Genomic DNA, 25,773 nt, shown 5'->3' with positions numbered 1-25,773 from the left:
GAGAGCAATGAATGGAAAAGTATAATTTAATCAGGCAATTACAGTGTTGGGGGAAGGGGAAGAATATTAATAATCACATGAAATTCTTTCTCAAAGTATGTCTACAAAGCAAATTCTCTATTCTATTAAGTTGCATAGCACCAAGAAAGATCAACACATGATGAAACACCCAGATGATAAATCCATTCCATATAAAATTACGGTAATAGAAAGAAGTATGTTTAAATTATTTAAGAAACGAAAAATAGACTAAAACAAAAATACATGAATGTACAGGGAAATGAACTAAAATCTGGATAATAAAAACGGGGACACTAAGAAAAAGAACTATAGATTCAGTAATTCCAGGCTGTGCACAATTGGGCTGAGAATTAGTACAGACGGAGACTTTGGTTCTTTTCGCCCAGATCAGGAGCCCTGTAGGGCCCCACTCACTGCTCTGCGGCGGCTGCTGCTGCTGCTGTTTAGTTTTGTTTTTGTTTTTATAGTACTAATGACCAAATCCAGGGGTTCTCAACCACTGAGCTACATCTACAGACCTTTTTTTAAAAAAAACATTTTTTATTTATATATGACAGCAGAATGCATTACAATTCTTATTCTACACATAGAGCACAATTTTTCATATCCCCAATTGTATACAAAATATATTCACACCATTCATGTCTTCATATATGTACTTTGGATAATAATGTCTATCACATTCCACCATAATTAATAACCCCATGCCCCGTCCCTTCCCCTTCCACCCTCTGCCCTATCTATTCCTTCCACGCTCCCCCCTCCCTAACCCACCGTGAATCAGACTTCTTATATATGAGAAAACATTCGGCATTTGTTTTTTTGGGGGGGGATTGGCTAACTTCACTTAGCATTATCTTCTCTAACTCCATCCATTTACCTGCAAATGCCATGATTTTTTTTTCTTTTTTTTATTCTCTTTTATTGCTGAGTAATATTCCATTGTGTATATGTGCCACATTTTTTAATCCATTTATCTATTGAAGGACATCTAGGTTGGTTCCAAAGTTTAGCTATTGTGAATTGTGTTGCTGTCAACATTGATGTGGCTGTGTTCCTGTAGTATGCTGTTTTTAAGTCCTTTGGGTATAGACCAAGGAGAGGGATAGCTAAGTCAAATGGTGGTTCCATTCCCAATTTTCCAAGAAATCTCCATACTGATTTTCATATTGGCTGCAGCAATTTGCAGTCCCACCAGCAATGTATGAGTGTACCTTTTAACCACATACTTGCCAACACTTATTGTTGTTTGTATTCATAATAGCTACCCTAGGAGTAAAACCAGAGATCCTGTTTTTAATAGGAGAAAATGTAGACCCTAATCTCTATCATCTGGGATTAGGCCCCAACTTCCTTAATAAGACTCCTTTGACCCAGCCCTTTTAATTTTTTATTTTGAAATAGGGTTTTGCTAGGCTGCCAGGCTGTCCTCAAATTGATGATCCTCCAGCCTCAGCTTTCTAAGTATCTAGGATTCCAGTGGTACACCACCATGCTGAGCTTTTTTTTTTTTTCATTTTTTTTTTACTCACAGAAATTTGGATTTTTATTGAAACTATGATTTTTTTCTTTTTTTATTGTTGCAAGTTAGAGGTGTCATGCTAAAGTCTTCACTGTTCTCTCTCTCTCTCTCTCTCTCTCTCTCTCTCTCTCTCTCTCACACACACACACACACACACACACATACACACACCACTACTTTATTTTCTTTGGCCCTTGCCTAATTCCAGTTCCCTCTCACCATAAGCATCAATTCTTTTGTTCATAATATGCATCCCTCATAATCCACTATCCATATTTATAGCCATGTGAGTTTTTAATTAATGTTTATTATGTATGTTTCTGTGTGCTTTTATGCTCATAAAATTCACTATATACTACATCTCATAAAAAATTAATGATTTCTGATTTTTACTGAACATTTCACTTTTCATAACTATGGTGATGGACATAATCTTGACCATTACATAGTGTCCATCATATGTATACCACACCTTTTAAATATTACTTTCTTTTCTTTGACTATATTTGCAAATTCTTGCTATGAAAAGCATATGAAGATGGGTTCAGCCCACATTGGTCTGTGTAACCATGGAAGTGTTTCAGCAGGATTTTGTGAAGTTAGAGCTGATTTCCTGTTGGAAAAAGAGCTCTGTCATCAACTTTGGGGATGCCTAGAATGTCTGGCTTTTGATTCTTAGCAAAAGCAAGGCCAGTGAAATTTATGATATTCTGTTTGTTGTTTAAGGCTCCCCTGAAAATCCAAGGTTAGCTTTTTTACTGATGACCATTTGTCTAACCAATTTCATAAGCCTGATTGGACTACTTAGAGAGTCACTGAGCGCTTCAGAGGAGTCCTCTCATAGATAAAATTCTTGGCATAGATCTTTGCAGTTTGAGAGACACATCCCAGTCCTAGCATGCAAAGATAAAGTCCATGGGGAGCTCATATTGTAGATATCTTTGAGATCTCTAATGCTTGTCTGCTTTCTCTAAATGAAAGCCCCAAGTGGACATGCACTGTGGAGTCAATTTCATCTGGGTAAATATCTGATCTGAGAAAACAATATAGATATATGCCCAGTAATGGAGTTGCTTGGTCACAGAGTATGCTCCTATTTTATTTCAATAAATTTGCAAAAAGAAAGTCTCCATAATGTTTTTCCTATACTGAAGTGCACAGTATATATACTTTTATACTTCTTTCAGCTTTAGCTTTTACCTGAATTTTTAATCTTTATAAACACGATTGAAATGGAAGACTCTTGTCATTATTTTTAATGTACACTTCTCTGATTTCTGAAGTATTTGTCCATTTCTTGAAATATTTTCAGCTATTCAGGCTTCCCTTTGTGAACCCCTAGTTTTAAAACCTTGCCCTGTTTTCTGTTGATTTTTCTTTTTCCTGAAGAGCTCCTTAAATATTTGAAATATTATTTCTTAATATTGTTTCCCTCAGTGTCACTTTTCTGCTAACTGAATCTATTTTTATCTTTATGTAGTTTCCTACTTTGTAAGGTAGAAATAATAATAGTTCTCTGACACTATTTTTCCCCTGTATTTCATGAGATAATAAATACAAAGTCATAGTACAACATATGACATGAAATGAGGTTTTCATTCATATCGGTGATTTATTCAATTTCTAAGTAATTTTGTTATATATATATATTTATATTTATATATATACATTTAATATATATATATATATATATATATATATATATATATATATATATATATATATATTAAATACATATATTTGTTTATCCAGATTTATATTGAATGGTTTGTCTAATACTGTATTTAGTCCCAATCGAATCCTCAGACTGGGCATCAGAAGTTTGGGATGTAAACTCTATATTTTTATCTGATAGATAAAATGCAGCTGGGAAACCAGAAACCATTACTTTGCTCTTGAACTCACATTAGCCTGGCACTCCTATCTGCGTGGATGGAGAACCTGCCCTTAGAGCTGACCTGCTTTCTGCACCAAGCAACTGACCTGGGATGATGGAAGGGTCCACAATGGTATTCACTAAATCTATACATTTATGTTTTCAAAACTGCAGCACTTCATAACCATTACTCTTGTACCTCCTGTATGATTTATCACCCAGAATGTCAAACTTATTTTGAGAAGAGGCATCATGAAACACAAAGTCTAAGTTGTATCTGATTTTTTTTAAATGAAGAAAAACAAACTTAGAGGGGGAAAAAATGCCCTGGTAATGTCATGATAATAAATAGAAGAATCAGTCATAAATTTATGAGACAAGACATGTTTTCTCAAATGTTTATTATAGATATTGGCAAACAGAGATAGGTATGAAAAAGAATGGGTCAATTCAAGTGTTCTAAGTGCAGGGCACTTTGTCCTATAAAAGAGTTTTCCTTTTAGTTGCTAAATAAATTTCCTAGGTATTGAAAATGTTTCAGAAGTTCTCAAGAAATTATCTTAAAATAAATTGCTAGCATTTGGTAAATTCCCACTCCAGCTACCATTCTGGGCACTCTCAATCAATATTTCTCAAATCTTACTAGCAAGGAGTCCTGCAGAGCATTTTACATTCACTTATATAAATCAGCTTAGTCTGAGATGTGTGCACACTGTCCCAGCACTGTGTACACTCAGCCTAAGTTGGCAAAAACATTTCCTGCCTTAGAATCCATGTCTGGAATGTTCTGTAGAAAGGCCAAAAGGCCATGTCCAGGCACAAAGCAAACAGTGTTGTGTGAGCTCCTGTAGCGATGACTGACAGGCAAGTGAGAAGGCAGCAGCCTAATGCCTTGTTTTCTGGAATCTTCTCTCATTTCCTCAAGCTGAATAGTCATTGCCTCTTGGCAATTCAATGGGGATATATTTTCAAAATACTTTGAATGACTCAAACCTAATCTTTTTCTCTGGAGACCTAATATATCAAATGTAAATTTAAAATGACTACTTTTCTTAGATACTTTCAGATTAGCTCTGGACCTTTATTACATTAATCAATAAATTCAGTATATTAATCAAGTAGATTACCAGGTATTATGCACTTAGAAATTATGCATATACTAGAACTTTCCAAACTGAAATAAACATTCTTATTTAAGTCGATGAGCATTATAGGTGTGTGCTCATACAGCATTAGGATTATTAAAGTCTTATTAGATAGCACTCTCTTCCTTAAACATATGTCAATAGGCACAGGTCTCACAATCATAATGAAAAATGGCCCTTTTATTGCTTTGTACTGTAATCATACTATAATCAAGTTACAGAGAACATGAAGAAATTGTAATAAATATACTAGGCATAGCTAATAAATCATAAGTAGGATTCATTTAATAAGCAAAGACTTTGGTCAACTGTTAGGCTAAGAGGCTGCATTGCAAAGAAAAAAGGCTTTTTACAAAATCTCTTTAGCTAAAATTGTAACATGATTCCCCCCTATCCCTATTCACAGTGGGCATGCAGTAGAAAAGATCAGTGCTAATTCTGTGTGGGTATTTATGTATGTTTCTAGCCATCCTTATGACTGGATGTAACTCAGTGCTAAAGTGCCCCTGGGTTCACTCCTCATTACAAAAAGGAAAAAGAAAGAATTATCTTTCTCACTGTCCGGAAGCTGGGAAGTTTAGTTCAAGGTGCTGACAGATTCAGTGTCTGGTAAAGGCTTGATCTCTGCATCCAAGTCAGTGCCTAGCTATATCCTCCTGAAGAAAAAGGAAGAGTCATCTGTCCTCACACCTCACAGGGCAGAAAGGATGGGAGGAGGGAGGCTGAAGCCTCCATTCATGAAAGCAAAGTCTCCGTGTCCTAATTACCTTCCAGGTCCTTACACTTTTAACACCATCACCTTGGGGCTTAAGTTCCAACATAGGAATTTTCAAGGGACACAGACATTCGAACAGTAGCAGTCATTATGTACATAGAGAAAGGAAGAACCTGGTCTGTGCCAAAGCTATTAAGAGCAGTACAATAAGAGCTGCAAGTACAAAAAGGAAAAGATATATTTCTCATTGGCAACTCAAGGAAGAGAATAAAGAGTGAGATTGGAAGAGAAGAGAAGCAGAAGAGAATGCGAATAGAGATTAAGCTGAGATGTGCACTATAAAAGAAGTAATAAGAACAAGAGGTTTCAATGCAGAAGCTGTCAGCAAAGAAGGCTGTTTGGATTGTCGATTAGGAAGTTGTCAGAGCTTTGCCAGAGAGGAGGGAGGTTCATAGCACAGGGGAAGTGAAAGTAAGATTTAAGGGGAACCTGAAATTACATAGGCACATTAAAAGCATTTCCACACTTCTTTTTTCCCTTGAAACCAAAAGAAAACTAAGAAATATTTTTAGAAAACTCACAAGAAAATTATATCTTTTAATAAAACCGGCAATCGCTATAATCCCAACCACAAGTCATGAAGAATAGCTGGTGAATAGAACTGAGATGAGGCACAGGGAGGTTGGATGTGGACAGTGCACTCTTAACTCCCGAGAGCCATGGCAGGTGGTATGGGCCTAGGTGACACACTGAAGAGTATCTTACTTGGAATGGAAATTATGGTCCTTTGAATAGGCTGGGAAGCAATCACCAAATTCTAAATTCTACTCTTCTCTGAATATTGGAAATAGATATAAGGAGAAGTACACAGATTAATCTTTACAATGAGAAATTGCAGGTGGACTCAGTAGCACATGCCTGTGATCCCAGAGACTCGGGAGGATTGCAAATTCAAAGCCACCTTGGGCAACTTAGTGAGATACTTTCTCAAATAAATAAATAAAAGGCTGTAGCTCAGCAGAAGAGCAGCCCTAGGTTCAAACCCCAGTAAGACAATCAATAAATTTTAAAAAATTATTTAATCAATGTGGTCATAGAGTAGAATTCGCTTTACCTATGATGATCAGAGTTACCCAAGTTAACTAAACACATCAAAGGCTTTGTCACCTCGTGCTAATCTTGATATTGATTTCTTGCTTCAACAATAGCAAAAAGGATTGGTCTATAATGAGTAGATAAATCCCCTTGTACCTCCTGGATACTTTGGTCATGATTTTGATTTATAGAACATTTTATTTCTCTCAGAACAAAAACAGGTAGTTATATATAATATTGTGAGAATCATTATAAAAGCTACAAAAAAGTCTGACTGGAATATAAAGAAATAACTTAAGAGTTAAATTTAAAACTAAAATGGATTTTAAAAAAAAAAGACAATCCAGAGAGAAAAGAATATTTCAACTAGTAGGAACAGTTACATTCTCATAGTAAAATTAATAGAGCTGGATTCATCCATAAGGACAAAGATCCCAAAATCAGACCCTACAGCTTGGCACAGGCCAAATCCTAAGAAGCCCTGTGTGTCATGTTAAAAACGCCATCTTTTTCAGAATACTACTTCAAAAGGCTTTTTACACTTAAAACCTGATTTAATCTGTGGTTTAGAAAAATTAATCTGGATAAAATGGAATGAAGACTGTATGAAAAATATAGAGACAGGGAAGCAATTAGGAGATTGTCCAAAGGAAGTCATAAATGATAAAAGTTAAACCCAGGACAGGCAGTGAGAGTGTAATGAGATGGAAACAATAAACACTCAGTGCTCGGTCAGAGTGAGGGCTCCATATTTTCTGGGAAAATACACAAAATGATAATTCTGTGATCTTCATCTTAATTATGGGTAAGAAGAAGTTAAGAAACAATTCTTCCTGCATATATTTTTTCTGCTGACCATATTTGTGTTCTGTATTAGTGTCCCTTTATTAATTCAGATTTTTAGAGTGTTCTGCCTGTCTATGCACTGGTATTAGTAAAACATTAACCTATTCTTTCATCCACCTGGAGTCAGAGCAGTGAGTACAAAGGTCCATTGTTGTAAGCACAATGAAGATCCAGAGATCTCCCATGAGAGGAGTATTTCCAAGAAAAATTTTAGGCAAATACAACAAAAAATAAACACAATTGAAAAGTTATAAGTCAGGGGATATGCCATTTGCTCTACTGGAAGTAAGTCCTATGTAAACTGCACAGTAAACGCAGCTAGAAGCTGACACTCTAGAACTACTCCCCCACTTTTATACCACAACAAGCATCCAAACCATAAATCCACTATGCTATGCTGAATAAGCTGAGGATGCTCTGGATCAACACAGGGAGCATAATTGAAACCTGAGTTTGTTAAAGCCTTCCTCAGGTGAAGGATCCTGAAAATGAATATCTTATGCAGATGCTCTAGAAAACAATGATGAATCAAAGAGAGAGAGAGAGAGAGGTAAATAGATTATAAAGAAGCAACCAGGGTCCAGCAAAAGTGGGAGATGGGGAATTTTATATGGGAGCAACAATAATATATTTATTTATAACTTACTATTAACAAGGGTTGAAAAATTAACATATTGAAATGAAATAAGCCACACATAGTCTGAACAAAACTAATATTGATGCAAAAAAAAATTTATAGTAAACACAAGAGAAGTGCAAACGCAGTGATATAAACCAAAGTTCTTCTAAGGTCACTCATGGTGGAGCAAACTGTTGACTTTTACCTCCCACACAGTCAAAGCAAAGAGCACCATATTCTGTATATATTCTAAACACAAAGATCTAAGAGACATTTCTCTTCTAGTTTCACATTTTAAAATCATGCTTTCAGGTAGAACAACAAATACATTTTAAAACATAATCTAATGATTTTTTTCATGAAAGTTAAAGAAAAGTGAAGTTAATTACTGAGTTGTACCTGGTAATTAAAAAGCAATTTGTTGATTACAGATTTTATTTATATATTTTTCCAATGAAGAAAGTATGTGAATTTTGAAATTCAAATGATTAGCATTGTACCTAGATTTAAAAGTAAATCTGAATAGAAAGTACTTCTGTCCTTGGATGACAATTGTTCACTTTAAAGTTGGTTATTATGTTACTAAAGGAATTCACATATATAAAACTAAAGTTAGAGCAAACATAAAAAAAAGTGAAATTTATGCCTGTTCCTGTTTTAGTCCCTCAATTAATGCCAGAGTAAAAAGTCAAATTGAAGCGCTATTAGAGCTAAATTCACTAAGAGCCAAAACAATGTAGTTCACTTGTACTGTTGGACATAAATTTTAAGGTTCCTGAGAATTCACCTGGGTCTCAACTGATGTCACCTTGTTCTTTTAAGTTTCAGGGACACAGACTTGATACTCTTATTCTAGAAGAGCCTTCTCTGGCTCCAATAATACATATATCTGAAGAGAGAGGGTAAAAATACTTGGGATCCCTTCTCACCTGATTTCCTACTTCCACAAACTTACTGAATGTTTTAGACCATCTTCTACCAAAGACTTTCTGTATTCCCCATCAAATCTCACTGCATTGAAAGTCAACACTATTCTGTTATTCCTGCCAAGCATTACATAGACTATCTTCACAGACTATCGATGGGATCTTTATGTAGAAAAAGGTTTACGTTTAGGGGCAGTAAAATGAGCAATCCTCAAGCTTTTTTTGTGTCTCTTTCCTTTTGCCTTTTTACCTAACATTTTCTCCTGAGAAAGTTTTAACACCATTTTCACTTTCAAATGGAAGAGAAATTTTGCTTTCCATCTGTCCTGACATTTGAAATGATCTGTTTGAGTGTAAATTTATGATGTTAGTTTAACTTTCTTAATCACTTGAAGACATTAAATTGTTTTTGATTCACAAAATGCAAACTTTCTGCTTCACCTGATGGTGGATGGTAGGACCCAGTTGCATCATTTAGGGTCTCTGATTAAAAAAAAAAAAAAAAACTGAATAGATAACTCCATGTTCAGGGAATAACATGTAATCTTGCTCCTGTGTTTGTATATTTTGCACATGTATAAACACATGCATGACATTTGTGTTATATAAAAACACACATACACATTTGTATGAGAAGAGAGAGAAAGAAAGAGGGATTAAAGGCGAGGAAAAGCATTTAGACTTTGGGCTTATATGGTGACAAACCTTTCTGTTTACTTAGCAGTTAGTTAGTGTGTTGTTGGGAATGGTGTGAAAGCATTGGAGAAAGATTGAATCAGACCAAACTTGTGCCCAAAGAGCAGCTATAATGGTAAACTGTGTTTTGGAATCCCAAATAAGCCAACTAGAAGTAGCTACTACCAAGTTTTGAGGATGCCCCTTTAGAGTCCAGAATATGGCACTCACTGATCACACTGGTATACACCAATGTTCCTCTGATATCTACATCTCTGTGATAAGCCACCCAGACCACACAGACCTCTACCATTGACACTTCTGCATATTGTCACCACAAAGTTCCAGACTCAAATTTCTCTTCCAAATACATCAGCATTTGATTAAATATGAGATGGTTAATTTCTTCCTAAAAAGCAGATTGTCTTTGACATTTCAATGTAGATCAATTGGTATAGATGTAAATATAAAGTGGTATGTAGATATTTATCTAGCTGTATGACTTTTAAAAAGGCACCCCAAAAATGACAAAAAAATGGTTGAAAAAGAATATAAACAAGGAAAATGTCAACAAAAAGCATGACTACTTACCTTATTATAAAAATTAATTTCATAGTGACAATTACACGTGATATAATGGGATTATTTTATTGTATTATATGAACATGATGTTAATAGTTTTTATAATATAAAGTACATCAACCCAAATGTAATTACATATTCCAATTATTTTTATTATCTGTCATTTGTCTTCACTTATGTAATATAAAATTTTTGTTAATCACTGGAAAGAAAATTACAAAAACTAAAAAGCAAGATTATAAAAAATTTTGATATTGCATTTATGAGTTTACTAAAGTTGTAGTGAAAATTAATGACCAAAATGTAATAGTAATCAGCTTAAAGAAGATCCCTTTGGCATAATGCAGAAAGCTTTGAGTATTAAAATTATAACCACCAATATGGTAAAAACTGACCTCACATGCCTACTAATCCAATAAACTAAGAAAGTCACAATGTTACTAATGAAGTGTTACAAAAAATTATGACCTGAGTTAAATATGTATGACACAAGGATAAGGAAGAAAAGCAAATGTGTTGATGTTAAAAATTGCTGGATCTTGGTGACCCATGCACAAAATTTTTTCATTATTCTTGCAAATTTTCTTGAAATTATTTCAAAATAAAAATTTAAAAATAAAAATTATGATGAATTAATAAGTTTCTAATCAGGTAAAACATTTTATGTGTCATCATACATGAATAAATTAAATAGATCTAATTAATTAACTACATAGAGCTTTGAATAAATTCGATAACAAGCAAGCCTGTAGGGGGGTGGGGGAGCGATAGAGAGACTTGAGCTTAGAAAGACATGATTCATGTTAAGCAGATTCACAGAAAGAAGACCATTGTGACAGAAAAGATAAGTACAAGTTGGTTCTCCATATCTGTGGGTTCCACATCTGTGGATTCTACCAATTATATATTGAAATATTCACAGGATTTGATCTCTACTGAAAATAGAGATTTTTGTCATGTCATTATTTCCTAAACAACACAAATAGTAACTATTTACTAATATTTACATTGTATTAGTTATTACAAGTATCAAAAGATGATTTAAAGTATAGAGGAGGATGTGCCTCAGTATAATGCAAATATTATGTTATTTTATGTTCCTGACCATAAGGAGAGATTTGAACATTATAAACTTACATATAAAAGAAATAAGTTAACATTTGACATCTCATTTCTAATATGGGCCTAAGAGAAAGTGGATTAAAGAGAGAAAAAATATTGTCTCAACATACTATCACTAGCTAAGATAGTATTTAATTATTTGGATGATAACAACAATAAAAAATAAAAAATAAAAATTCAACTAATCTGGCATGTACACAATTTGTGAAAAACATGTATATTTGTACACTTTGGTGCTAAAAATAGAGTTCAGAGCCCCAAGCATACTACACGTGTGCTCTATTATTTATACCTCTAATCCCTACAAAAATAATTAAGAATGCACCATTCTAAGTCGAAATGCTGGAGATTTGGTCCTACTTTTTCTTCTCTTAGACACAGGATCTCTGTTCTAGTGCCTAAGTCTTTGATCCACTTTGAGTTGATTTTTGTGCAGGTGAGAGGTAGAGGCTTAATTTCATTTTGATACATATGGATTTCCAGTTCTCCCAGCATCATTTCTGGAATATGCTATCTTTTCTCCAATGTATTTTTTTTGGTGCCTTTGTCTATTATGAGATAACTGTATTTAGGTGGATTTGTGTCTGTGTCTTCTATTCTGAACCATTGGTCTACATGTCTATTTTGGTGCCAACACCATGCCATTTTTGTTACTATTGCTCTGTAGGGTAGTTTAATGTCTGGTATTGTGATGCCCCCTAGTTCACTCTTCTTACTAAGGATTGTTTTGGCTATTCTGAGTCTCTTATTTTTCCAAATGAATTTCATGATTGCTTTTTCTAGATCTATGAAGAATGTCATTTGGATTTCAATAGGAATTGCATTAAATCTGTATAATATTTTGGGTAATATGGCCATTTGACAATATTAATTCTGCCTATTCAAGAGCATGGAAGATCTTTTCATCTTCTAAATTCTTCTTCAATTTCTTTCTTTAGTGTTTCGTAGTTTTCACCATAGAGGTCATTCACCTATTTTATTAAGTTGATTCTCAAGTTTTGTTTTTGTTTCCTTTTGAGGATATTGTGAATGGGGTAGTTTTCCTAATTTCTCTTGCAGTGGATTCATCATTGATGTATAAAAATGCATTTGATTTATGGGTATTGATTTTATATCCGGCTACTTTGCTGAATTCCTTAATTAATTCTAGAACTTTTCTGGTGGAGTTTTTTGGATCTTCCATAAGAATGCTCCAATAAAAATTAATCCAAAGAGAGACTTTAAAACAGTATATTAAGAAGATACAATGGAAAATAATAAACCATGCAAGATTAATATCTCTGTACATCGGTAAATATGCTAATGGACAACAACAGGCCTGAGAAGTATAACAGATATCTTAAGTAAAGGCTTTTGAAACAGTAGTGAGATTCTAATGGAAATTCTACTAAAATGTCTTATCAAGCCTAGAATTTTGGGTCTTGTAAAATTTCTTATCTGGAAACAGGGACATTGAAAGGAAGATTTAGATGAAAATCTTCTAAATGTATCACTTTTCATGAGGGACAGTTGTAGGCAGGACACAGTCTTAAAGGAAGTAGCAGTGAGGCTGGTGAGTGAAAATATTGATACTTTGCTTTCAAATAATAGTAGATTCGTGAGCACAGTAAAGAAGAGTCATCAGTAGAATGAAAAATCATAAAACATCCAGCTAAATAAGAATCAACCAAAGAGTAAAAACATGTATTTATAAAATAGTTAACAAAAACTTTAATTTTCCAGAATATGGCAACCTATATATCATGACAATATCTTAATGTGTTGGATAGATAGACAATTAGATGAGTTACTAAGGTTTAGATATGAGGTGTCCCACAAGAGCTCACATATGAGACAATGCAAAGAAGCTCAGAGGTGAAATGATTGAGCTAGGGCAGCCTTAACCTAATCAGTGCATTTATCCACTGATAATGAATAAATTGGATTTAACCGAAAGCAGGTTGGTTATGACTGGAAGAAGTAGGCCATTGGAGGTGTGCCTTTAGGGTTCATATTTTGTCCCTGGTGAGCAGAACTCACCCTCTCTGCTTCCTTGTTGCCATATCCCCAGGCTTTTTCCTCCATCATGCTATTCTGCTATGATGATCTGCCTTTTATTGGGCCCAGAGCTACGGAGTTGGCGGTTCTATAGATTGAGACCTTGAAAACTGTGAGCCTCAAATGAACTGTTCCTCCTCTATGCTGTTCTTGTCAGGTCTTTTGGTCACAGTGCCCCCAAAAGCTGACTAGAACAGAAATTTGTACTGAGAAGTGGTTGCTGCTGTGACTAATCTAACCATGTGGTTCGGCGCCCTTTGAGCTGGTTTTCAGGGAGATGAATTTTTTAAAATTAAGTGATACAAGCTGAAAAAAGCTTTGGAATGTTGTAAGAGGAGTTTAACTGGTGATTCTGGTTGTAGTTCAGAAGACCAGAATACAGAGAGCACTGTGAACAGCAAAGACTGGGCTCATGAGGTTTCATAGGAGGAAGACTATATTGAAAATTGAACTAGAGGCCAATCGTTTTATGTTCTTGCTAAGAAGTTGTCTGTATTTTGCCCATGTCCTGAGACTTTTTCTTTGAGGCTGAATTTAAAGGTGATGGACTAATTAATCTGGCAGAGGAAATTTCAAGGTAACACAGCATTCAGACAGTGGCATCGATATCGCTGGTGACTTTTAGCCAAGCTTACTGTGAAAATTAGGGCCAGAAAGTAGAGTAAAAAGATTCAAAAAATCTCATAGTTTGGTCAGAAAACTGAGAATAAAACTGGGATTAAGGATGTTTAATTGTTAAAGACAGTAAAGTCACTAAAGAAATTGCAGAGAGCTTTGCACAGAATAGAAAAGATGGCTCAAGGGCATCTCAGGGATTGGCAAAACCATCTCCATCTCAGGCTCAAGAAGGTAAAAGCAGAAATTACTTTCAAAAGAGACCATGGGACGGGAGGCACACTGCTTGCACAGCAGGCCTAGAAAGGTGTTTGTTTGTATGTTTGTTTGTTTGTTATCATACTCAGTCACCCAGGCACTCAAAAGGCACTACTGCCATGGTCAATGAAGGCTTAGCTAATTCTTGAGATGGTGGCAGACCCTAGCAGCAACCACACAGTGCTGGTTCTTCAGAAAGGCAGGATGCTGGAGTTAGGAGGTCCTAGAGACTTCCCCTGGGATTTCAAAAGAAGGCATGGGAAGCCAGGCAAAGAGTAGCAAAGTTAGAGTCCCTGCAGGCAGCCCCTGAAAGGGCAATGCATGAAGATGTGTGGAAGAAGCCAAAGCTGCAGTGGAGACCCCAAGATTAAGAGATGCCAATAATGTGGAACATATTCTGAGGAAAGTTGCAGAAATAGAGCAGAAAAAGTCAAGAGAGAGGCAAGGTGAGCTGCAAGCAGCAAGGCCATAGAGGCAGAGCTACACAAACGGATTGGAGAGATCGTCATGAACAACTAGCTGTATTTTGATCTTGCTTTGGTTGCATCTTTTTTTATATACCCCAATCTCTCGACTGTGGAATGGAAATCTTTATTCTGTGCCATAATATTTTGAATATAAGTAAATTGTCTTTGATTTTTACAGGGACTCACACTGAGAAATTGCTTCAAGTCTCAGAGGAGACTTTGGACTTGGTTTTTGGACAGTGCAAAATGTCAAAACTATGGGATTATTGGGAATGGAGTAAATGTCGATTGTACTGTGAAATGGGCATAAGCTTTTGGAGAATGGGGCAGAATGGTATGGTTTGGATATGTGATGTCCCCCAAAAGCTCATGTGTGAGACAATACAAGAACATTCAGAGGAAAAATGATTAGGTTATGAAGCGTGACTTAATCGGTGGATTAATTCCCCTAATATGGATTAACAGACTGGTAACTGTACACCAGTAGGGTAGGTCAATGGGGGACATACCTGTGGGGTAATATTTTGTTCCCAATGAGTAGAAAACTCTCTCTCTCTCTCTCTCTCTCTCTCTCTCTCTCTCTTCCTTCCTCCCTCCCTCCCTCCCTCCCCCTCCCTCCCCGCCCCCCCTCTCATCCTCCTGTGACCACATCCTAAGCTGCCTTCCTCTGCCATGCTCTTTCACCATGATGCTCTATCTCACCTTGGACCCAGAGCAATGGAATCCACTGTCTGTGGACTTAAACATTAGAAACCATGAGATACTAAATAATTTTTCCTCCTTTAAACTTTTTTTTTATTCCTGATATTATGGGCACAGCAACCAAAACACTGACCAAAAAAAAAAAAAATAGATAGATAGATCAATACTATAAAATGCATCTCTAAAAACTTAAGGCATGGAGGGAGGAATTAGGATCATCACATCTGGAAGCTCAGGAACACTGAAGCCACAAAGAACCTACAGCATTAATGAAGCTAAGAACCCTAATGATGCCCAGAAAAGAGGGACAGATCATTGAGCCACCCCAGAATAGTGAAACAGGAGTTATGAAGAAGAACTGGCTTATTTTAGCACACAATTTATAGATGAGCTGGATTTGGTGGTGCATGCCTGTAATCCCAGAAGCTCAGGCAGGAGAATTGTAAGTTTAAAACCAGCACCCTCAGCAAAAGCCAGGCACTAAACAACTCAATGAGACCCAGGCTATAAATAAAATACAAAATAGGGCTGGGGATGTGGCTCAGTAGCTGAGTGCCCCTGAGTTCAATATCAGAACCAAAAATAAAATTTATAGATGAAAAGAAAATATTTCCATCACTTAGACTGATATTACTTAGAATAAACAAATAACACAAATTATAAACCACAGCTCTGACTACCTTTTCTGTAGGATCCAACTAGGGATTATGAAATGCATTATATCCTGGGAAGCTATGGTCCTGCTTCCTCAGTGTGCTATGGTAGGAGGAATTAATGTTACAGTAAAATATGATGAAAAGAAAATACAAGAGATAAATTTCAGCTAATTGAAAAAGATAAGAGATTTGAAAAATTGATGATTAAAAAATATGTTGAGAGAAAGGGAGCATAGAGGACCTTTCTGTACTTCCTTCCCAATTTTGTTCTGAACCTAAAATTGCCATAAAAATAGTTCATGCAAAAGTATACATTTTTAAAATTAAAAACAAGTTTAAATTCGGGAGGTGTAATTCATTGGTAGAAAACCTTCCTATCAAAGCCCTGATTTTAATTATTAATACAAAAAAAAAAAGAAAAAGGAAAAGGAAGTTTTAAAAAATCAGTCCAAAGCCATGTAAAATAGAAAAAAAAATATGGTAAAGCAATGCAGCAAGTAGCTATAGTTTATAATTAATATACCCTGAATAAAAACAAAATTGGCTCTGATGAAAATATGTCAGATAAAAGATGCCACACAATTCTGTAATTAAAAAAAAAAAAGTTTAAAGCTGCCTTTTCTGTTTAGGTTCCTGTTCTTATTAAGCTTTGGGACTAAGATTATAATAATCTCAGAAAATAAAAAGAGATGCTTGTTTTTTTGTATAGTGTAGAATAGTCTGAATGACATGGGAAGCTCCTAATCTTCAAGATTGAGCCAGTGATCACATGTTACTGAGCACACCTGTAATTTCCACTATTCAAGTGTCTGTAAAAAGTTGACCACAAGTTGGATACCAGACTAGGCAACTTAGTGAGACCCTGTCTCAAAACAAAATAAAACAGGCTGTGCATGTAGCTCATTGATAAGAGTACTTGCCTATTATTTGCAAGACTCTGTGTCCAACCCCCAATACTGCCAAAAATTAAAAAAAAATTAAAAAATGTAAGTAAAAACAGGGCATCTGTATTGTAATTCATTCTATGAAAAGAAACCTGCTGTATAAACTCTTATCTTCAAGTAGGAACATTTGCTATTGTTTGTTCCCACTTGGCAAAGTGTCATCACTGTCAATGATTTGTTATGGAGTCAACGATGTCAACAAAACCTAAGCTATTCTGTGTTTTCTGAGACTTATAAGTAGGACTTGTACCTATCAACAGGATGTTAACAGTAACAATATTACTTTGAGCAAAACTGCTATTAAACACAGTAACAAATACTACTATTACAGAATAGTTAATTTGAAAGTAAACCTTTGCTTTTTAGTGGGGGATTTTAAATCTTGAATCATTATTTACTAAGTGATTCATGTTTTATATATTTAGATGGAATGACTCAGTAAAATATGACTAGTGATGTTGAAAGCATTTGCCTATTTCAAAATTAATTTGGAAATTTTCTGTAGCTCTACCAGCTTACTATTTGAATACAAAGGGGAAAAAATGAGACTATTTTAATTCAACTCCTCATGTAAAAAAAATCAGACATTTGGGCAAATTGACACACAGACCCACAACAGAAAGCTACTAAGTTTCCCCTGCTAACACACAAAGTAGGTGTTGCCTTAAATTCTACTTTGTGATTTTAATAGTGATGGAGAAGTGAATGGTTATAGGAATTTTAGTTTCTAAATGAATTTCAATCTCCAATTAGCAAAATGCCATTGGCTTATAATGAGCCTTTGCATTTTCCTCTGAAAAACTGAAAACGCTTCATATAGAGTACAGGAAACTCATTGCACGTTATCTATAAATCTTTCTAGACAAGTTTCTACCATTAAGCTATATCCCCAGTCCTGTAAATTTCTTCTAATCATCAAAATACACACCTCACAAAAAAGAGAGAGAGAAAGAGAGAGAGAGAAAACAGATAGTCTAAAGAGAGCTTAGTGATTTATTAGCATATTCATTTTCTGTGCTTTCACTGTTTTAGAATAAGGGAAAGGGAGAAGAGAGGATAAAAGAGCTGGGAAAGAGAGTAGAGGAGATGGGAGGAGAGGGTAAGAGGAGGTAGGAGAGAGAAAGTGAAGAAAAGAGGAGGAAAAGAAGAGGGGGGAGGAAAAAGGGCAAGGGGGAGATTGGGAAAGAAGATAAAAAGAAGAAGGAAATGGAAGGAGAGAAAGGAGAAGGAAAGGGAATCGAGGGGAACAGAGAGGGAAAGAGAGGGAGAGAAGTAAAATAAAGGGGAGGAGTGGGTAAAGGAAAGAGAAGGGGAGAGAGCAGTGGAGACTAATGTTCCTGTGTTCTGGTCATATATTTGGGCCTCCACATCTGTGTGTACCCACTCTGGATAGAAAACATTTGGAAAACAAATTGCTCCATGCTGTGGTACATGGAAACTCAACACCAGCCTTGTAGCCATGCAGGGAGACCCTGTGAAAGAAAGAAAGAGAGAGAGAGAAAGAAAGAGGAAGGGAGACAGTTGGGGGGGAAGAGAAGTAGATAGAGAGGAGGAGGAGGAAGAGGAGGAGGAGGAGGAGGAGGGAGGGAGGGAGAAAGAAAGAACAAAGAGCTGGAGCTAGAGCTCATTGGTAGAGAGCCACTAGGTTCAACCCAAGTACTAGATAAAATGAAATTGGATTTATAGTGATTTGGGGTTTTTTGTCATTATTCATTAACTAGTTATAGCATCTGCAGTGTACTAGGTGTTCTAAGTAAATCTAGAGATGAATTAAAGTACGTGGGAGGTTGAATGCAGGTTATATGCAAAAACCATTCCATTTTACCTAAGGAACTTGAGCATCCAAGGGTTCTGTTATCCACCAGGGGTGATGGAACCAATTTTTCAGGGATTTGGAACAATGGCTGAATTTCCCCTCCCTATAGAGAAGATTCTGCGTTACTTGGCTTCAGAATAAAAATTACTTGACTCTGACCTCCTGACTTGACATTTGAGAAACCTCTTATTACATCATCCTGGTTATGCCTAAGGGGAAGGGACTTGTTACATTATATTAGTTATACCCAAGAAGAAGGGGAAATGAGTGCTTGAGGGTGCAGAATTGGGTGGGGAGAGGAGAAAGGCACAGATGAGAAAAGAAAGCTAGCTGACCCCCTAGACCACTTCCTGCTGTAAATCACCAGGGACTTCCCTCCACCTCTTGTAAGACAGAAGGAGAGTTCCAGTAGTGACACATTAAATTTTCCTTCTGAAAAGTACAACTCTTAAAAAGTTGTAATTTTTTTTAAAAAAGGAATAATGTAAATGCCCTATATACTTGAGATTGAGACTACAAATTTATAACTATTCTCCAACTTGTCAACAAAGTTGAGATTTTTCTTTCAGTTTTAGTCACTAATTTCAATAATGGAATCTGGATGGGCCACCAGATGTGACCCTGCCTTATTCTCATCTCCATTTCAAACTGACTAGTTTTCCCACATTAGTTTTTATGTGGATTTCTAAACCTTTATAAAGTTAATCATTTAGGAATTATCCCTTGAGAGAACAGAACTTCCCTTAATTCCCAGTCTTCAATTTACTTTAATGAAAAAGTAGAGCAATTCTACAGGTGTTTATGTAGCTTCACTCATAGTCAATCCATTCTGAGGATAAACTCACAGTCTGTCTCTCAGAGACATATCATGCTATTAGGAAACAGGTGGAAATTAATAGACAGCTCTGAATTGGTACAACCTTACCATATATTCTTTTTCTGTCTCAAAGAAAAAAAAAAGGAGAAGAGAATAGAAGTTCACTCTGTTTTTTCTTTACTTCCACAGCTAGCCCTGTGGTGAGCCTTATTTTCATCTCTTCCCTATGATGTATGATCTTGGAATTCCTTTATATTTTTTTAGAAGTTTATGTTATCATAGAGATTTTGCCTACCCTTATATCTCTGGCATTGTGCTTTATGCCTAGTGCAAAGAATATGCTCCATACATTTGTTTTATGAATGAAGTCAGCAAAAAGAGAGAGGAATTTATAAAACAGATGAAACAGAAGTATAGATACTTCCATAGACTTCCAAGCAGGCACTTTAAAAGCAGAAATGTTAAATGATAATTTTTAAGAAAGATGGAATGGTTTTTAATAGCATTAGTAAAGGACTATAGAAAAAATTTGAAAGGAAGACCTTGATATGTCAGTTTCTATCATTTGTTTATCTTTGTTACTCTTACAACTTAATATATGGTAAGAATAGGATTGATGATATGGAATCAATCTTCTTTTTCACTGGACAATTACATGTATTAAAATAATTTCACATGCTCTATCCACTCCCTTGGAGACAGATGGGTAGTACTTTTGGTCTGTTAATTAAAAAAAAAAAAAGATTGTCACTTATTGATTTACATGTCACAGTATAATAGCTTCCCATGTGTTTATTTCAACAATCCTATAAGGACAGTATTTTTATGTCTAATTGGTGGACAGGAGATAGCCTCAACAACTGTTAAGTCAGTTTTCTAGGTTTATTCAGTGACCACTTGATAGAAATAATAAAATGAAATATTTTCCCTTGTAAGTTATGGATACTCAACAAAGAATAAGCAATTATTGCTCAAATAAGCAATTTAATTACTCAGACCCAATCTTAATATTGAATCCTAAGTCTGAAATTTTCAATCTTTGCTGTTAATTTTTATATCTAAAAGGATATTTTGTAAAAGACCCAAGCTCAGGAATAAGCCTAAAAAGGTAATATAGCTATAACAATAGACAGTTCACAGGCTTACGGGAATAATTCACATTAATGAAGTTTCCAAGACTAGTTTTTATGTGGATCGTCTGTCAAACCCTCATTCTTTTTTCCCTGATTGTTGTGTAATCTGTCTAGATTTATGTCCAAGGAGTTTTTGTTGTTGTGTTGTATTGTATGTGTGGTATTGGGGATTTAACTCAGGGGTGTTCTGTCACTGAGCTACATCTCCAGTCTTTTTCCTTTCTTTTATTCTCTCTTTCTTTTTCTCTTTCTTTTCTTTCTTTCTTTTCTTCTTTTTTTTCTTTTTTAATTGTGAATTCCCCTCCTGAGTTGTTGGGATCACAGGGGCTTGCCGGTGTGCCTGTCTAATGTAGGAGTTTTTTAAAACCTATATTGGGCAACCAACTAGAAATGGAATTTAAAAAAAAAATGTTTTGAACTTTTGACTAAAAGAATTTACCCAGTGAATGTCACAGACTGTCATCTAACTAAAAACTCACAATGTATGTAACTCTAGAATTCTACCTCAAAATCCAGGGAGAATACCTCGAGAGTTGAGAGATAAATTTTTCCAGTCTAGAGAATTCCAGAGCCCAAAGCGCCAAAAAAAAAAAAAAAAAAAAAAAAAAAGTTCAAGTTTTGGAATTTAGCTCCAGCACAAAATCATTAGCTTACACACTAAAGATCCAAAAAGAGAGGAAGTAAGCATTTGCAAGAGTCTAAAGATCACAACTGCCTCTGGGGGCAGTGGCTGGAGGGAGGAACCCTCAGCGTCAGAGCGGCTTTTTGCTTAGATTTCTGTCAGTAACTAGAGATTGACAATCAGATTAGTTGGAGTGGGAGGAACTAAAAATCTAAATTCCCCACAGGGTGGAGTCTTAGCAGTTCTTTGAACTTCTCACCCTGTGATCTGGTCTATAAAGCTGCACGAAATTCTTGAAAGGTTTCTCCAGGGGTTCTGGAAACTGAGGCCTCTGTGGAAATTCCATCTGGTAAGCACTTAGTCTATGATGTGTACTCTGTACACAAATGTATGCTCGCGTGACTTTTCCAAATGAAAATTCTCTCTGCTAGAGTCTTTGATACGGTGCTTTAGAGGTTTCTCCTTCTCCTTCTTCTTCAAATTATCTTCATGAACAATAATGGCATAACTTCTGTAAAAGACCCATTTAAAAACAGATAAATCAAGAGATATTTAGCAATATAATGAAAAAGAATCGGTGTCAGTAGTACATGACAATTTCATTTACTAAACTTGGTTACATTTGACAAATTAAGTAATTGAGTTGAAATGCTAAGATTAGATCAAAATCCAGATAAGGGAAAGATATCTTTAGATAAACTATAAATCTTCTATTTTCTGGTAACTCTAGTTGTCTCATGCTGTTATTAGTCATAGTAAATGTTTAGAGAAGTGAAACATCTATTCTTTGGGCGCAGTTTCTTCCCCTTGTATTTTGTGAAACATTTGCCTAGGAATGGAAAGTAGATACATTTTTCTCTGCTTTTATTTTGAGGAGGGTGGGGTATTATTTTGGTAGTGACACTGGAGCAAATGCATGTATGATTTTACTGTGAAGTTCAGGGAGCTGTTGGTATCCTAAAGGTGAACTGCAATGTCACTCATTTCCCACTGATACTCTCGAAGAAGTCTGCTCTGTCCACATATGCTCAATAAGTTTACTTTCTCAATGAAACGCTACACAGTTTCTTGAGCATACACATGCTCTCTCGCTCTCTCACTCACACACACCCTCATGCACACAGTTGTCGAAAACCAGTCCTTGCCCCCAATGCCAATCCAATAATTAGGACATGGTTTTGAGAAAAAGGAAAAAGGTTTATTGCTTTGCCAGTAAAGGAGAAACACAGGGGACTCCTGTGCCAGAGGCTGTGATTCTGCAGGAATATAGGGCTTTTAAAGAGGTGACTCAAAGGCTTCATTCCATGTGTTCTCCATTTGCAGTTGTAATTCTCTTGTTAATTTGGGAGATAGTCATTTCTGAGATCTTCTGGTACCATCCCTAAAGTCTGGATTACTTTGTTCCTCTGGTGGATGTGTACTCAGGGACAGATAACTCTGCTAAGGGAGGGAAAGAATAATAATCATGTTTCCCTGGAGATTGCGGGGTAGTTGGGTTAGGGAGGAGCAGGGAGAGAGGAAAAGAAAGAAACATGTCTATTTAAAAAATAAATTGCAGGGGTAGAGTTAAAAGAGTTATATTTGAAGCATAAAGCAGATCACTATTATAATATGTGTGATCATGTTATAAACTTTGAACTCAGAGTAGAATTCGCTTATGTCAGTAATGAAACGAAGCTCCACCATGTACAAATTAACTATTGATTACTCTAGTCATTTATTTATCTGTTGAACCTTAGCACAAGAGGTTAGTAGAACATTCTGCATTCTATTATTTCATACAATCAGCTGTTTTTTGTTTGTTTGTTTGTTTTACACAATACCATTTTTTTATTTTATTTTTATGTGGTGCTGAGTAACAACTCCAGTACCTCAAACATGCCAGGAAAGCACTCCACCACTGAGCTACAACTGCAGCCCCAATCAGCTTTTAAAAAGTTTCAGCTTTAAAGACTTAGCTATCTTAATAAACTTGTGAAGACACAATTTACAAAATATCAAAGCTTAAATTAAGGGCAAAATGTCAATTTCCCACCTGAAAGTGTTCATATTTAAAAGTATCATAAAATTGTTTTTTATCATTATTATAAATGTTCCTGTGATTTGATCCCAACCATGATCTCATAAAGTAAAATTTAACTTTATCTTATATAACAATAATACACCAAGAGGTTATATGACATGCCTAAGACCACAGTGTGTATGTGTCTACCTTCTTAATGAAATTAATGCTAAATATTGAAATAAAATTTGGAGATTTTTGTTTTAAACTTTATTCTCTAAAGCAAATAAAATATTAAAGTGAATATTTAAGTGACATATTTAAGTGAATAATTATTTCCTTGGAGTAAGGGCACTGTATTATTTTGTGAAGATGACATTTAAGTCTGTTAGAGGCCGTGCATCATGGTAGGTTGGCTGAGAGTACACTCTTTCAGTGAAGACTGTCCTATCAAGTACATCTTCATATCCTAGTTTGACAAGCCCAGAAGTGGAACCAGCCACTTTGATTTTTGCCTGGCTGAAACTGGATTGAGAAGAATTTTTTTAAAAGAGCACATAGATTCCTATATAGTACAGCATGCTTTGTAGACTGAGTGTAAGTCTGAAAAAAAGAACACAAAGATAAAAAAATGAATGAGCTAAAGAAATAATCAGCATTGAAAAAATCAGCATCAAGATGCAAGGAAATACTAAATAAGAGGTTCAAGTCTCTGAGTAGGAACTCTCTATACATCTGCTATATGTCTTCCCAAGAGAAGATAGTTGACTCAGCCTTGCGGGCCCAGTTCAGTAACAAACACCAAGCTCTGTTATCCTTATACCCAACATTTATATTTCTACTGTCTTTTTTCTGGGGTTTGGTCTCCAAATGAGTGGATATGATTGTGACTCTTCATGACTTTAACCAGGATTAAATAAGATATAAATATAAAGAAGCTAATGAATATATATTAAATAAAGAAAATCAAATTATACTCAGAGTGTGTTGGTGGTAAACTAATCTTTATTTTATTTTATGTAATCTTCATATTTATTTGAGTAAACTCACTTAAAATATAAAGTCACCTCCAAAGATCATGCAAAGAAAAACTTTTCAAAGAAGGTCCCGCATATAAGTCAAACTTTCTTGATTCTGAGTTTCACTGGAAATGTTTCTCTAATTATTAACCCCTGTGGTCAGAAGGGGAGAGAGTTTAACTCTGGGAATAGGCTGTCAGACACGCCAAATAGTTCACCAAGATCTTTAGTTTCTTCTCTTATCTGACTGTCATTTGGGGGCAGTTTCATTAACTAAAAGACGCTGCTCAGCAGTGGGGTGGCCATAAAGACAAGTGAAACATGAGTCAGGCCCCAGGTAGAATACCCTTCAGTAGAGTCCATCAGCAAGATAACAGTTTTACAGTAAGGAGACTCTTAGTAGTAAGGCAGAAAACCATCTCATGAAATGCTATAACTAGCCAAGTCAACAAACCAGGGCCTTTCACAAAGCTTGTTGCATGTAAGGATTCAGTGAGCTTCAAGATGGGATTGTCCTGTCATTTTTTTGAGGAGTCATAGCTATTCAATCTCCTGGCATTATGCACCTAAGTGATTCTACTTACAGGAATCATGTTTTCCTTGCTGCGACCATCAGTGGCTCTGTTTTACTCTGACAAATGAGTTATTCGGAACAATATTCTTTCCAGAACTTAGCATTTCATAGATTCTTCTCTGATTCTTCTAAATCCACACTCCTGTTTCTAACTGAATGAATGAATATATCTCACAGCTCAGATTCCTGAAAGAATTTGATTATATGCTCAGATAAACCGCATCATCACTGTTTGGTTAGAGGCTTCAGAGTAACTCACCCACAGACCACTGACTAGACAGTGCATAGTCTTTAGTGTGCCACAGGCCCAGCAGAGGTCTAATCAACTCTGACCAGGCAATTGATCATGTCAAGGGGTAAAGGCATAGCAATCTCTAATCAAAAGATAAATTTCTTCATCAGAAAACTATAGGTAGGGACCCTTTTAAAGTCAAGCTGTGGACATGAAAGCATGTTTCATTTTTCCACCCACACATGCTCCTGAATAAATATAGAAACTGGCAGAATGTTTTGCTTATCATAAGAGGTGTGCTCATAAATGTTACAGATGTTTAGAGGAGGAAAGACTATTTTTAGCAGAGCTCTCATGACAGGCCTCATGAAAAATGTAGCTTTGAGCTAGGGCTTTCAAAGGTGTCTAGAAATCTGAACACAGAAGTGGAAGCAGAAAACTATATGCAAATGAAATGGCATGAGAAATCCACAGAAATAGAAAATTTCATAGGAAGGATAAATAATAATTTAGTATGACCAGGTATTGAAATCACCACAAACATCAACATAAGAATCTTTGACTTTAGTGTAAAATCATGAATTAGAACTTCAACTGATATCAAAAGCAGTTGTAAAAAGGTAAAAACAGGAATGAGTGAAGTACCTTTATTGAGGAATAAAATGAATGGATCTTTAGGACACTGTGAATAATGAGGAAGGAAAAGATCAAAAATTAGAAGAATCTATATTAGAG

At 35.6% G+C, this 25,773-nt stretch overlaps 1 protein-coding gene across 3 annotated transcripts in view; it reads left to right on the top strand.

Moving 5' to 3' along the window:
* The window catches only part of Kynu (kynureninase), a 162,972-nt gene that overhangs the window by 35,099 nt on the left and 102,100 nt on the right, over positions 1-25,773 (top strand). The window contains exon 1 of one of the 3 annotated variants that reach the window (XM_076866078.2): positions 21,503-21,560. The exons of the other annotated variants lie outside the window; for them this stretch is intronic. The gene's annotated coding sequence lies outside the window, so the exon portion shown is untranslated. Of the gene's footprint in view, positions 1-21,502; positions 21,561-25,773 lie in introns of those variants that run through there. 3 annotated transcript variants of the gene reach the window in all.

The sequence above is a fragment of the Callospermophilus lateralis genome, chromosome 9, assembly GCF_048772815.1.
Source record: "Callospermophilus lateralis isolate mCalLat2 chromosome 9, mCalLat2.hap1, whole genome shotgun sequence".
Lineage (NCBI taxonomy): Eukaryota > Metazoa > Chordata > Mammalia > Rodentia > Sciuridae > Callospermophilus > Callospermophilus lateralis.
Note: the sequence above shows the minus strand (reverse complement) of the source record. Positions and strands in the feature narration are given on the sequence as shown.